This window comes from Aegilops tauschii, chromosome 2, assembly GCF_002575655.3.
Source record: "Aegilops tauschii subsp. strangulata cultivar AL8/78 chromosome 2, Aet v6.0, whole genome shotgun sequence".
NCBI classification, from domain to species: domain Eukaryota; kingdom Viridiplantae; phylum Streptophyta; class Magnoliopsida; order Poales; family Poaceae; genus Aegilops; species Aegilops tauschii.
Genome location: NC_053036.3, coordinates 133156810 through 133170028, shown reverse-complemented (window position 1 = coordinate 133170028; position 13219 = coordinate 133156810). Strand labels below are relative to the sequence as shown.

At 47.6% G+C, this 13219-nt stretch overlaps 1 non-coding gene across 1 annotated transcript; it reads right to left on the bottom strand.

Moving 5' to 3' along the window:
- Positions 1 to 2108: 2108 nt before the first annotated feature.
- Positions 2109 to 3022, bottom strand: LOC109760910 (uncharacterized). Its single transcript, XR_012203767.1, has 3 exons — positions 2746 to 3022; positions 2537 to 2664; positions 2109 to 2210 (listed from the first exon to the last, which is right to left on the bottom strand). It is a non-coding gene; the product is annotated as an uncharacterized protein (transcript).
- Positions 3023 to 13219: the final 10197 nt, after the last annotated feature.

Here is a 13219-nt window from a genome sequence, read left to right as displayed (position 1 = left end):
GTTTTCGCGGCCAAGGTGCCAGAGGGCAAGGGCTTTGTGGATAACTCCATCGGGGGTACGATCGTCCTGCGGTTTGATGACATCCACGCTATGTTGAACCTTCATCCGCTGCACTACACCTTCGTTCGGCTATTTTCGCTGAGTATGGAGATGCGGATCATTCGCGACAAGACCCCGGACATCGTGATAGTCGACCCCTTCTACATGTGTGCCAAGATCTTGGGCAGCGCTGGGGACCGGCAAGTCGCGAGTTCTTACCTCGAAGGCGTCATTCTGGCAAACCAAGATAAGGACAACTTCCTCGTGCCTTACTTTCCCGAGTAAGTCCTCCCCTCAACCACCCCGTAACATATGAATTCTTAGATTTCGATCGTTTTTCTTTTAACATTCCGTGTTTTCTGCAGTGACACACATTGCACGCTCATCCTCCTAAGCCCCAAATATTCCATGGCCACGTATTTCGACCCGGACCGTCAGTCGAACGTAGACTACACAAATGTCAAGAAGGTTCTTGATGATGTTCTCCCCGGCTACGTCAAATCTGGAGGCACCTTCACCAGGCCTATTCGTAAGTACGGCAAGCACGTATTCTCCCACAATACGACGTTCTGCTGCATCAAGCAGCCGCCTGGCGATCAGAAGGGTGCCTACTACGCCATCCATCACATGCGGGCGATCGTACGGGACCATCATCAACTACTGCTATCGAGTAGACTCAAAGATTGGGCCGCGAGCGTGTCGGCAATCCAGGACGCGGACATCAGACAATAATTCTTTCGCATCCAGTCGGAGTTTGCGGAAATCATCCATCAAGATGTCCTTCGTACCTCGGGGCAGTTCTACCTCAGAAATCAACCGTCCAACAGTGATATCGACACAATCCTACAAATGCAGGCTGACAACGCCCGTTGTTTCATGACTCCCACGATAGACGGCGGCTTCATCCACGCTCCGGTCCCTTGAGTCGAGTCGAAAGCAGTGATGCTGTGTCTAGTTCTGAAACATCGATTGGCTCATGTTGTAATTAAACTTTAATGAACTTGTAGTATGTCTCTTTGGTTTCGAGAGTCCTTCAACTTAGATCTAATCGATGCTATTAATGTCTTGCTTTTCTCTTCCGATCGTTCTGTTGCATACTTATATATTGCTTATGTATTGTCTATGAATTGGTACTAACGTTTCGTTTGGCTACTGCATAGCGATGCCGTGGTATGTCGTGTACAAGGGTAAGGTTCCCGGAGTCTACGACGACTGGGAGGAGTGTCGGAGACAGGTTCACCGATTCAGCGGTAACAGTTACAAAGGGTACGCCACTAGGGCCGAGGCCGAATCTAGATACGCCCGCTATCTAGCGGGAGAGGGGAGGGAGCGTTGGAGGAACCGGATGAAGACGAGTTTCATCGTGATGATGCTCATCGTGATGACCGCAGCTCTCTTCTATGTGATGGTAGTTTAGATGATCGATATCGACTTGTAATGTGAAGACAAACTCGCGGTCTCGAGACTTGTAATATAATGTTCTATCTTTGTTCGGTCTTTTCAATTCGGAGACTAATATGATGAATTGTATTCGGAGACTAAAATGATGAATTGTATTCAGAGACTAATCTTCTATTGTATTCGATGAATCTGTTGTTGATGTGTGCTGTCTATATTTTGTCCAATTATACATTTTGTAACCTGTGCAAAAAACAGAAAATAAAAAAATAAAAAAAACCTAATATTCATACTAATGGCGCATCACATCATAGTGCGCCATTAGTATGCCAGAGGATACTAATGGCGCATCACTAAACAGTGCGCCATTAGTATGCCGAAGTTACTAATGGCGCATCCAGTTGTTGTGCGCCATTAGTATGCCTCATTAGTATGCCTCCCAGGGGGCCATCTATACCCAGGTGCTTTGGCATACTAATGGCGCACTGTTGTATATACTAATGGCGCACCACTGATGCGCCATTAGTAAAATATACTAATGGCGTGCTACTAATGGCGCACCACTAATGCGCCATTAATGGCCAAATTAGGTACGCCATTAGTAGGCCTTTTTCTAGTAGTGGATATTTACTTACTGACTGACAAGGATGGTGGTAATGACTTACTCTCAGTTTCTAGTTGTCAAACTCATATACGATGTACTCAGCGATGTCTGATGAAATCACATAGCCCGGTCCGTTTGCGTAAGGTGGGTATACTTCTTCTTCCCATTCCTGAAGAGCAGCGGGAAAATTACATCACACTCATGTATGCAGGGTGAAATATATCACTACCAGTACCAGAACTTTGCCAGAAAGATTATACTCTATTTTTTCTAAAATAAATATGATACTCTAATACCACTAGTAGGCATGATAAACATAACACCCTGTGTTTAGAAGACGATCATTAGATTTGCAATCATAATCATAGTTCCAGCTGGAGTTAAACCCATGCTTGCTTTATGAAAGGCAGAGGCTAGCATGAACGCACTAAAACATGAGACCGGAAAGGGGAACTAACAGATATGACCCGTTAAACACGTACTAGTTTTTCTTACCCCATACTCAGCAATGGCAATAGTCTTTAAAACAATGAGGTCATAGCTATCCATGAAAGGGACGAGAACAATGTCACCAAAGAACTCTGCCTCCTTCTTCAGCTCCTCGCTGACCTCTTTTTCCCATTCTATAAAGAAGTCTTCTATTAGAGTTTGCAAAAATTAGCAATATAACTTCAAAGTTGTAGCAATCATCCACAGGTACTTACCAGAGTGACGAAGAACCGGCCAACACTGTTAGATGATTTCCTTGTAGCAATCATCCATGACTTGCGGCCGGCCATCCACTCGGCGAAATTGTTGGCTGCAGAAAGGATGCCAATGAACAGCTCGACAGGTTCAGTCGGCAGAGGTGAGGCCTTCCACTGTGCAGACATTCCCGAGTCCATTTCTCACACTTGACTGGTTCAGTCGGCAGAGGTGAGGCCATCAACTGAAATTGGAACCAATAGCAAGCAAATTCACTGATGAAATTTGTGTTGGTTTTAACGAACAAATAGCTTCAAAATTAAGATGCTACTATTAAATTTCTTAGCGAACGACGAAGAAAAAGCGAGATTGAACTGTGGAATCAAAGGAGCTCACCTCTGTCCTCGTTGGGCCGGGACGCCGGGCCCTCGCAGCGCTGCGGCAGCGCCCACTGCATGTGGTAGCAGGTGTTGAGCTCGATGACGGGGCGGCCGCTGAAGTCGCCTCTGATCCTGGGCGGCTCCTCCCCCTGGACGGCCTTGGTGTCGAGCAGCTCCACCATGAACTGCGACGACGCCGCCCTGTCCCTCCTCGTCGGCTGGGCCACCACCGTGACGCGCGAGCCGACGGCCATCCCGCACGGCAGCTCCACGGCCACCGGGGCGCCAGCGGAGGCGCCGAGATGGTGGCGGGGAAGGACGCGGGGGCTGACGGAGAGGGGGAAGGGGATGAGGAGGAGGCGGCGGCGCAAGGGGAGAGGAGGTGGGGCAGGAGGGTAGCCGCGGCGGCGAAGGCGGAGGAGGCTGCGGCGTCGATGGAGGAGGCGGAGGAGGAGTTGGCGCCGCGGCGGAAGCGGATGGAGGAGAGCGCGAGGCGGGCGCGGCGGGGCGGGGCCGCGGTCGTGGAGGAGCGGTCCTCGAGCTCGCGGCGGCGCGGGCGGTCGGCGGTGGCGACGGAGGAGACGGAGGCAGCAACGACTAAATGGTGCGACCCAGCCTTGTCCGAGTCAGCGCGCGGGCACGCGCCAACTGGCCAGCGTGGCACTTGACGGGCGGGCCCAACCGGTCAGTTTCCCTGTCAATACGTATAAACATCATTTTTAGCCTCTTTTGCAACGTCTCGCCTCAAAGTTGGTACTGACACGTAAAAATTACCAATCTTGGTACCAATCTGCTTCCAATGCCTCAATTGTGGTACTTTTGTACAATTTACTCAATTTTAGAAGACTCATTTCGAATTTTGAAATACTCATTTCACTCTTTTCAAAAGAACTATTTCAATTTTATAAGCTCCCTGACTTTCCCTGTCTTTTTTACACAAGAAGAATACTGTAGCTCTGTGACATCCTTGAGCATGTTAGAGGATTCGGCTCCGTCGAGCCTCCGCTCGCCGCCAGTCGTCTCCACCATACGTTTTTTTAGAGAAGTCTGCACGATACGTATGAAAAACGAACGGCCGAAGTACTGAACAGAGATGTAACGGCGGCTCGTGTTCCTTCGTGAGTAATTATTTTGGGCCTTCCTTCACGAGTAAGCATCCAAACAAATTCAGCAGACTCTAGACGCCTAGATAATTAGCCCATTAAGCCATTACTTAAGAAGCCCAGCACAATTTTCCCGGGTAAATAATGATGTGCGCTCCTTCGGGAGCCTCGCAATGATCAGCGCCACTTGACGCGCTCTCAGCCATTCGCCACGTGTCGCGCTCTGGACGCTCCCTTCGGATTTTGTTCTTTTTATTTTTTCGCACGCGTTTTCGGCTTTTTAAACGGTTTTTTGACGTTTTGGTTTTCCCCTGTCTTTCTTAGCTTTTCGATTAAAATTTTTTATCTTTTTTGGGCGAAAAAACGTGTTTCTTTTTTTTCTTTCGCGAAAGTCACGGTTTTTCTTCCGTGAGAGGCATGGTTGTGCTTTAGCGAGAGTCACGGACGTGCCTTTCGGAAACGAAAAAATAACGTGTTTTTTCTTTTTTTTTTCTTTCGTGAGAGTCACGATTTTGCTTCCACGAGAGGCACGGTTGTGCTTTCGCAAAAGTCATGGCCGTGCCTCTAGGAAAAGGAAAAAATACGCGTTTTCTGTTTTCTTTTCTTTCGCGAGAGTCACGGCCGTGCCTCTCGGAAACGAAAAAAAACACGTTTTCTGTTTTTTTTCCTTCCACGAGAGTCACGGTTTTGCTTCCACGAGAGGCACGGTTGTGATTTCGCGAGAGGCACGGGCGTGCCTCTTTCAGAAAGGGAAAAAAACCGTGCTCCCAGTTCGGATTTTTCGTCCGGTTTTTTTTGTGAAAAAAATTTCGTCAAAACCTATCAACATGGGATCTAGTTTTGAAGATCCCGACGCGAGGAATCCAATGGTGAAAACGATTCGAGATTTGAACACACGGTTTAAGAGATAAAACGCTTTGAATAAACGGATCTACGAAAAAAAGGAATACTCCCAGATTGCGACAAGTAGCCTGGGATAGTGGAGTGTTCTTTGCAACGAGTACTCTTTAATTAGTGATTTCGGCTGTAGAGGGTTTGCTCAATCGTGACAAGCCTTCCTACGCTGTCCAGCAACCAGCGAGGCCGGGCAAGTGCCCAGGGTCGCCGGGCGCTGGCTCCGGCACTGTTTCATCTACACGAAATGCAGATGCTCTGGATAGCACCTAGCTCGTGTGTGTGCGCCCTTTTGTGTGCTTGTAGGATGTAGGTTCTACGTCAGCGGCATGGGGAGAAGAAAAACCCAGTAGAGGTGAAGGGGTTTGGTTTTGGTTTTGGAAGGACGTGCGGAGTGGAGTGAAAGCGTGCACGCGTGCAGCAAAGTATGTGCGCGCGCGCCGCAGTGCAATTTTGACAGGTAAACGATCATGCGTTTGGTGAGCTTTCAATTGCTACCGTGGCTGGTTGATGGGTCTAGTAATATTTACATGTAATTTCTTCTTCTTCTTTTTAAATACGCATGAGTCCATTCGGTGTATACTCCCTGCGTTCCTAAATGTAAGTCATTTTAGATATTTCAATATAAACTACATACAGATGTATATAGACATAGTTTAGAGTATAAATTCATTTATTTTGCTCCGTATGTAGTCTTTTGTTGAAATCTTTAAAAAGACTTATATTTAGAAACGCAGGAAGTACAAGATGCGGTATATTCATTCAACTGTTTGGTCAAAATGATACTCCCCCCGTCCGGAAATACTTGTCATCAAAATAGATAAAAGGGGATGTATCTAGATGTATTTTAGTTCTAGATACATTTCTTTTTATCCATTTTGATGGCAAATATTTTCGGACGAAGGAAGTACTTTGAAAGGAGTGTCTCCCCACACACAAAAACCCTATGGAGTATATATATCCATGCACAGAACCCTACGGATTATGCATAGATCCCATCATGAAAGAAGTCAATCAAGTGATGCAAGAACCCGGGAATTAAAGGGCCGTGCCAAATGACCATGATTGTTAACCTAACAATAGCAAAGCGACCCATGCAATGCATGTGACCGTCGATATTCCTACATTGAATTTTGGGAGTGGTTATGTCCCGATGGACTAATTCACGGGTTGTTTCTTGAATTTGTACAATGTTAATATAAAACAATGTTTACAGAAGTTTTTTAAAAAAATGATCTAGTAAAAATAATTATAATGGTATCTCAGTTGACTCAGAATTAACTGATTCTCGGTTGATTTCCAAATATGTTCATGGCAATCTGAAAGATGTTCCACCATATTATAATTATGTATTCATCTAGCGCAAAAGTTGCAGCGTTTGTTCTGAGAGTGGAAAAAACAGAACTCTTGCACATATCTCAATGCAAGATCAATGGTCCTCTGTGTTGATTGTAATAAGTTGTGCATTTCATCATACTAGAAGTAATTGTCGTAAGCATTATATATGCGATTAATTTAGTAATAGGATCGTCGCATCCCAAAACACTACCAGTAGCTAAACTTATGTGTCGATCATATCGTGTACGGGGGAGCAACTTGTTCTTTCCTGCAAATATGTTTCCATGTCAACTTTAACTACTGTCATTGAGTTCTAATCATTACTGGCAGCAGTCAAGTATAGCCCTCTGTGTTCCTTCAACGAAAAACAAAGGCAATGAAAAGATTGCCATGACGCACTGACGCGTCTCCTCCAACCAAATAAACCAACCATTTTCTGCATACTCCAAGAAGAACACCAACCGTCTCTAGAAAAGCACGACCCCCTTCTTGTTTAACACGAGATTCGCAGCTGTGATTTTGATTTCTGACAGCGATTAGGGCTTAATAATTATCTCGTCGGTATTTGGTGTGCCGACACGAACAACGCAAGCTGCTGAAGTAAGCAACCTGCCCCCCTGCAATTGCAAACAAACTAACCGGACATAAATAACACAAGTTGCAAGATCTTGCAGGTGAACATTTTCTAGAGAATCTAGCAGGTGACAGGTGCTGCATCGACATCATAGCCATATATTTGAACTGACACGGTCACGTCTGAAAAATATTTTTCAAAAAAAAGTAATCGTGTCAACCGGAAAAGTGTTCAAATAAATGTGCATTTGTCCACTAGTCAAAACAAATTTTGATGTTTTCAATGAAAAATGTGTGCAGTTAAAATGAATGTACATATCCTTACTACAAAAATATTTCCACGCCACAGAGTACGTGGTGGAGCTTGACGTTGGGGTGCATCAAATTGGCACTGAGGTGGTGCATGGTCATGGTTTGGCCTCGGGCTTCAGCACTTTCCTCCATTGTTGGATGCAGCGGGGCTTGATGACAATAAATGTGTGATTTTTTGGAAGAAAGCCATGCCTGAATTTTGTTTGTGCCGGCGATGATGATGGCTTTGAGCGTCGCTTCCTCCTCGGAGAAATTGCTAAGGATCACCGGCTTCTCCTTCACTCTCGGGGTGTTGTCTCGTGACGAAAACCGAGATTATACTTGTTGAATCGGTGATACATGTGTCTTCAGCGGCATCCCTTTGTTAGAAGCATTTTTTGAGGCAGTACTTCTCGGGTTTGTTGGGTCACTTGGACTGCGGGGGTGCCACTGGCAGGAGGCTAACGATGATGGCGTGTCGCTCTGATGTTAATGTTGCTCTCATGGTATCAATCTCATGGGCGCCATGTCCACCTCCATTGGGGGTGAGATTCATTGACTTTGTCGTAGTTCGGCCAATAATAGGTGGGCCAATGTTGCAACCCCACATGTCAGTGGCCAAAAAGTCGGGTGACGTTATGTTAGTCAATCTTGACCGCCACCACTGGTAGTTCCTAGGTGACGTCTCCTTCGAATCAGCCGAGTTCTGTAAATTCACCCACTAACTCTTTTAGGTGCATAATGTTGGGGGTTACATTGACCAAGGCAGCCCTGAAGATGTGATCGTTCTATGGAGATGCTTGCCTTTGGTCGAGACATGGCCTTGTTACTCTCATTTGGTAAGTTGGTGCATTATTATTATTATTATTATTATTATTATTGGTTGAGGGGCCTTTTATTATTGGTATGGCGTATGTGGTGCCTAATTTTTACTAGTGTTGTAAGCCAAACGCCATTGTACTAGCCATTTCGCTCTCTTCTATTGAAAAAATATACATATGTCCATTTTGTATTCTAAATTTTTTTAGTGAAACCACCAAGACTAAAAAGGAACAAGGCAGCACCCCAATAGTAGCGGACATCCCTCTACCTACGCCTCTCTTGTAGTGCCATTTTCTTCACAAGTAATTCTAGCATGTCGCCCAGGGGTTCGTAGCCTCATGGCTTCATCCATATTCCAAGCCACTTTGTAAATCATACTCTAATTGTTTATTGTTGAAAGGAAGGACATTTAGTTGGTTTATTAAAAAAATGCATATTCCTAAAAAATGCCTATCACATTCGACCCCCTTTTTACGTCGCAAATAAGATATATTTCAGCAGAAGAAGAAATGTATGTGCGTAGATCATCTCACTATGTACAGAATGTGTAGAATTTTATTTGTAAGAACTTGGAAATGCAACTATTACATATTTTGAGTTCCCATTATGCAAATGCTAACACAGCTAGTTATTTGGTCCAGGTATTTGTCCGTCGTCCATTGCATGGGCTGTATGTGCCTGTACATATTGGATCAATGATAGTGCATCATGTTCCTCCTCGCTCTTATATGCACTCCAATACTCTATCACCAAGAGATTATGCATTATTATCGCAAGTTGCATCACAGTCACATGACAGGGCATGTGACTCTTAGAAGTTAGAACCATAATTTTTGGGGAAGCTAGCTAGGTTTGCAGAAATGTTCCTGGAATAATTGACCAGCACATGTACTTTGCACGTACCATCAAGAATATATTCTCTCAAAAAGGCGGCTTTAACTGGTTAATTTATCTGCTAGGAATCTTATCAGTTAATTTGTGGTTTCATTTTAATTTCGCAGCTCATTCCCTGTTATATAATTGTGGTGTTCTTTGTATAGGCACAATCGTACAATTCTTGTACATGTATTGTTGTATTATTGCCAAGGCAGAAACAGCCTGAGATGATCCAAGCAAATTATCCAGCCTGGGCGCCAGCCGTGTATGCTTGCAAAGATTCACTCAGCCATATATACCGGCTTTTCTTTTAATATTGCTATATACGCTGGTGTGATTAAACCAGAGGGACGAAGTACACCGTACAGCTCAGGAATGTGCAAACAAACGACTATATACGCCACTTTCTCGTTGTACATTGACATGATTAAATGGGACAAAAAGTACAGCCTGCACCTCAGGAATGTGCTATAAATATGAAAGTTCATTGTCATACGCTGATATGATTAAATGGGACAAGAAGTACACCGTACACCTCAGGGATGTACATACGAGGAGTATAATTGAAGAACCAGATAAGGCACACGATGTATGATAGATTGAGCAAGTCCTTGCAGATACGTGCGCCCATGTGATTTCCCAATTCACGTCGAGGCATTTTGCGAACATAATGACATAAAATATTCTGCTGAAATATTTTGTTCATCTTTTCCTATCAGTCTCATCGTCATAGTTAGCTCAGTTTGTTCAAACATTTTTTTTCTGGATTACTGTTCACCCGAGCTAAGATAATCCACGTCCTGATCGACCGTCTTTTGTTAGTCTCTTAACCTTTCTTTTTTCGATAAAGGGCGTTTTATTATCTAAAAAATGTAGCATCATACGGATATAAAGCATTATGAGTGACATCCGTCCTCTGCATAACTAAGATGCACACGGCCAATTCTAAAAAGTTTGACAGAAAGAAAAGAAACAAAATCGACAAAATGGCAACAGTAGAGTCCTATAGACCGACATATATATGCTTATGTCGAAAGTGGTGTTGGGTCAATCCGGAGGTTATGCTGCCACCCATGTTGGAAAAAAACCTCCGTAGCCACCTGCTCCAATCGCGTACACACCGCCTTGAACAGCGGTTGGTACTCCGCTTGGTGTAGTGTAGACCACATACGAAGCGGTGCGTACACCTGAAAATAACAAGAGGAGAAGCATTTTTGTCATTAAAAACCAAATTATTTCTACATAGCCATAGCGACAACATTAAGGCATACGCTCCCACCCTTATTAGCGTTTTGAACCTATTTGAAATACCGTCCAACCAATGACCAAAAATATTGACAACACTTGTGGGCGGATACAAATTTGACGCTATTTGGATGACTGACCATGTAGAACGTGCAAACTTACATTGAAAAAAAGGTGTTTGATTGTCTTGTCATGAGTACAAAAACAACACTTCTTACTCCCTTGCCAGTTGCGCCGTGCGAGGTTGTCTTTGGTTAGCACAACCCCCCTACGAAGATTACACATGAAGATTTTGACCTTTAGTGGAATCTTCGACTTCCATAGTTTCTTATTATTATTCACCGGTACCTCAGAATGCATGAGTGCACGGTACATGGAGTCTACCGTGAAAGACCCCAATGTAGCAAGGTTCCAGCGAAACACATCCCGGCCTTGTGTCAGGTTAATCTCTTAACCTTTCTTAAGTAATGCGATGAGGCGAAGCTTTTGCCATCGTTTCAAACGTGGAGTATATACTCCTAGATGGGTCTGCCCTTAGACGAAAGACCTAGCCCCCGCGTCGTCCCCCCCCCCCCCCCGGGCGACTCGGGCAGCGGCGCGGCTTCCCCCCGCCTCTTCCTCTCCCGCTCTCTCCCGCCCTCGCCGCCGGCCACCACCGCCGGGGCAAAGCCCCTCGCGGTGGGGCCCCTCCTCTCCGCCGCACGGGGTTGGCCGGTGTGGGGCGGCTTTGTCTGGCGGCGGCGGCGGGCGTACGCGGGGCTCGGTGGTGCGGTGGCGGTGGCTCCCGGCTGCGGCGCGCGTGCGGTGGCGTGGTGGGCGACGGCGGCGGCGCGGCGGCTGCGTGCCCTTGGTGGCGGTGGTGGTTCAGATCTGGCCACGGGCTGCTGTGGGCCGATCTGGTGGATCCCTTCTCTACGGGCTCTGGCCCGGCCTCCCTCTCCTCTCGGTCGGGGCCAGAGGTGGGGGCGTGCCGGCCGGATCTAACGTGACATTTCCGGCCGTGGGCGGCGGCGCGGGGAGATCCGGGGCTGCTAGCCTCCCGATGGCGCGGCGGCTACAGGGTGGCCGGCGGCTCTGTCCACGGCGGCGGCCGGCTTATCCGGCGTCGGCTCGTCTGCGGTCAGGCCGTTTTGACCTTTGCTTCACCTCCTACTCGTCCGGGCTCTGCTTGCATCGAAGGGCTGGCCCGCTCCCAGCTATGGGCCATCGCTCGTCTCGCGCCCGGTGCCGCGGGACCGAGCTCGTCTCGCGCCTGGCAGCAGGACCGAGCTCGTCTCGCGCCTAGCGGCAAGATCGCGCTCGGTGCTGCAGGACGGGGCGATGGTGGCCAGTTGTGGCCGGCCTATTGGGTCTCGGCGCTGGGGGCCGCTCAGGGGTGCGAAAGGCCGGACCTTTCCGCTCGTCTATTTGGTTGGGTAGCGACGGGTCTCGGGTGAGGTGGTGTCTTGGTCTTGGATGCCGGGGCGGCGACCCTGGTGGTGGTAGCGCGGTGCTCATGGGCAGAGCCCGTGGTTTGGTGCTGCCCGGCTGCTATGGCCGTGTGGGCGGCGTGGTGGCCGGGGTGTGGCGTTCGGTGGCGGTGAGTGTTGGCCGCGGTGAAAACCTGTTCTATTCTCGGACGGACCGGCGACGGTGAAGCTCGTTCCCTTCTTGAAGGCGTCGTCGCGACTCTCATTGCCCATTGTGTTGCTCCAGGATCCTCTGGTCGGGCGGCGGCGGCCCTCCGGTGTCGTATCCTTTCTGAAGGCGTCGCCTTGGAGTCCACGGTTCGTCGTATGCGGCTTCATCTCTTCGAGATAGGGGTGGTGTTGCTGCGCTCAGCGCCTATGTATCCTGCCTTGGGTATGTGCGTGTGGTGGCGTGCGTTTGTATCATTGTGTCGATGATCTTTGCTTTATATATAAAACGGGGCGAAAGCCTTTTTCGATATACTCCTAGCTGAACAGTAAATTCAAAGAAAAAATTTGATTTTTTTATGGCAAACTTGAAAGAATATTTGAAGTGCATGCAAAATTTCATTACGAAATGCAAAACTTGAAAGAATCAAAACATTTTGGAGCTCTGATTTTTTTTGGCCACTACTAACATCAATGGGATTTCGTGACGAAACTTTGCATATACTTCAAATATTCCTTAAAGTATGTCACATAAAAAATTCAGAATGTTTTAATTCTTCTTTTTTAGTAACGGCAGAAGCATTTGAGCTTGAGCTGAGAAAAGTTAGTTTGTTTGGAAGATAATCTAACCGTTATAACCAGATACTGTAGATAACTTCTTCTCCTTGCCAATGGCGTGTTCATTGACCCACTGCATGGGCATGTGCCCGTACAGACGATGCACCTATCTCCATCTAGCAATGGGTTGCCCCGGTTGGTGCGCCAGAGATAAGACTTGGGAAATTGCGAGGGAGCAGTTCCACGTGCTTTGCCACATCCCACGTGGTTCCTGCCTGTGCGCCACCATGGATCGGAGGGCCGCAGCCACGCAGAATCTCCCCGGAACCTGGCCCGGCAACAATCAGGAAAGCCGCCTCTGTTTCCCCGTGGACTCCTCGGTCGCGCTGGCCGGCGTCTCTCCGGGGGAACTTCTGCATGGGTTTCGGTGAAGTTCCTTGGCTCTGCGCTGCGCGGGGCGACCGGCCGGCCTCGTCTCTTCTCAGTTCTTACGACAGCCTCTGCATCTTCCACGTAAATTAGGGGGTAGTAGATCAGATTCCTCACTGCGGGCCGGCCATCAGTTCCGTTTCCCTTGCCGACCAATGCGGCTGCTAAGAACCTAGTATGCATGTACGTGCGATTCGTAGACGATAAGGCAAAATAAAACCACAAGAGGCTGTGCACATGGCATGTTCTGAAGTGCATCACCGGCCGGCCGGCCGGCGTCGTGGCTGCATCGGCCGATCGGCATGGGACGGCATGTGCACTTCGCCGCCCGGCCCCCGCCACTAACAACCATGGGTGGCTAGCGCCAGC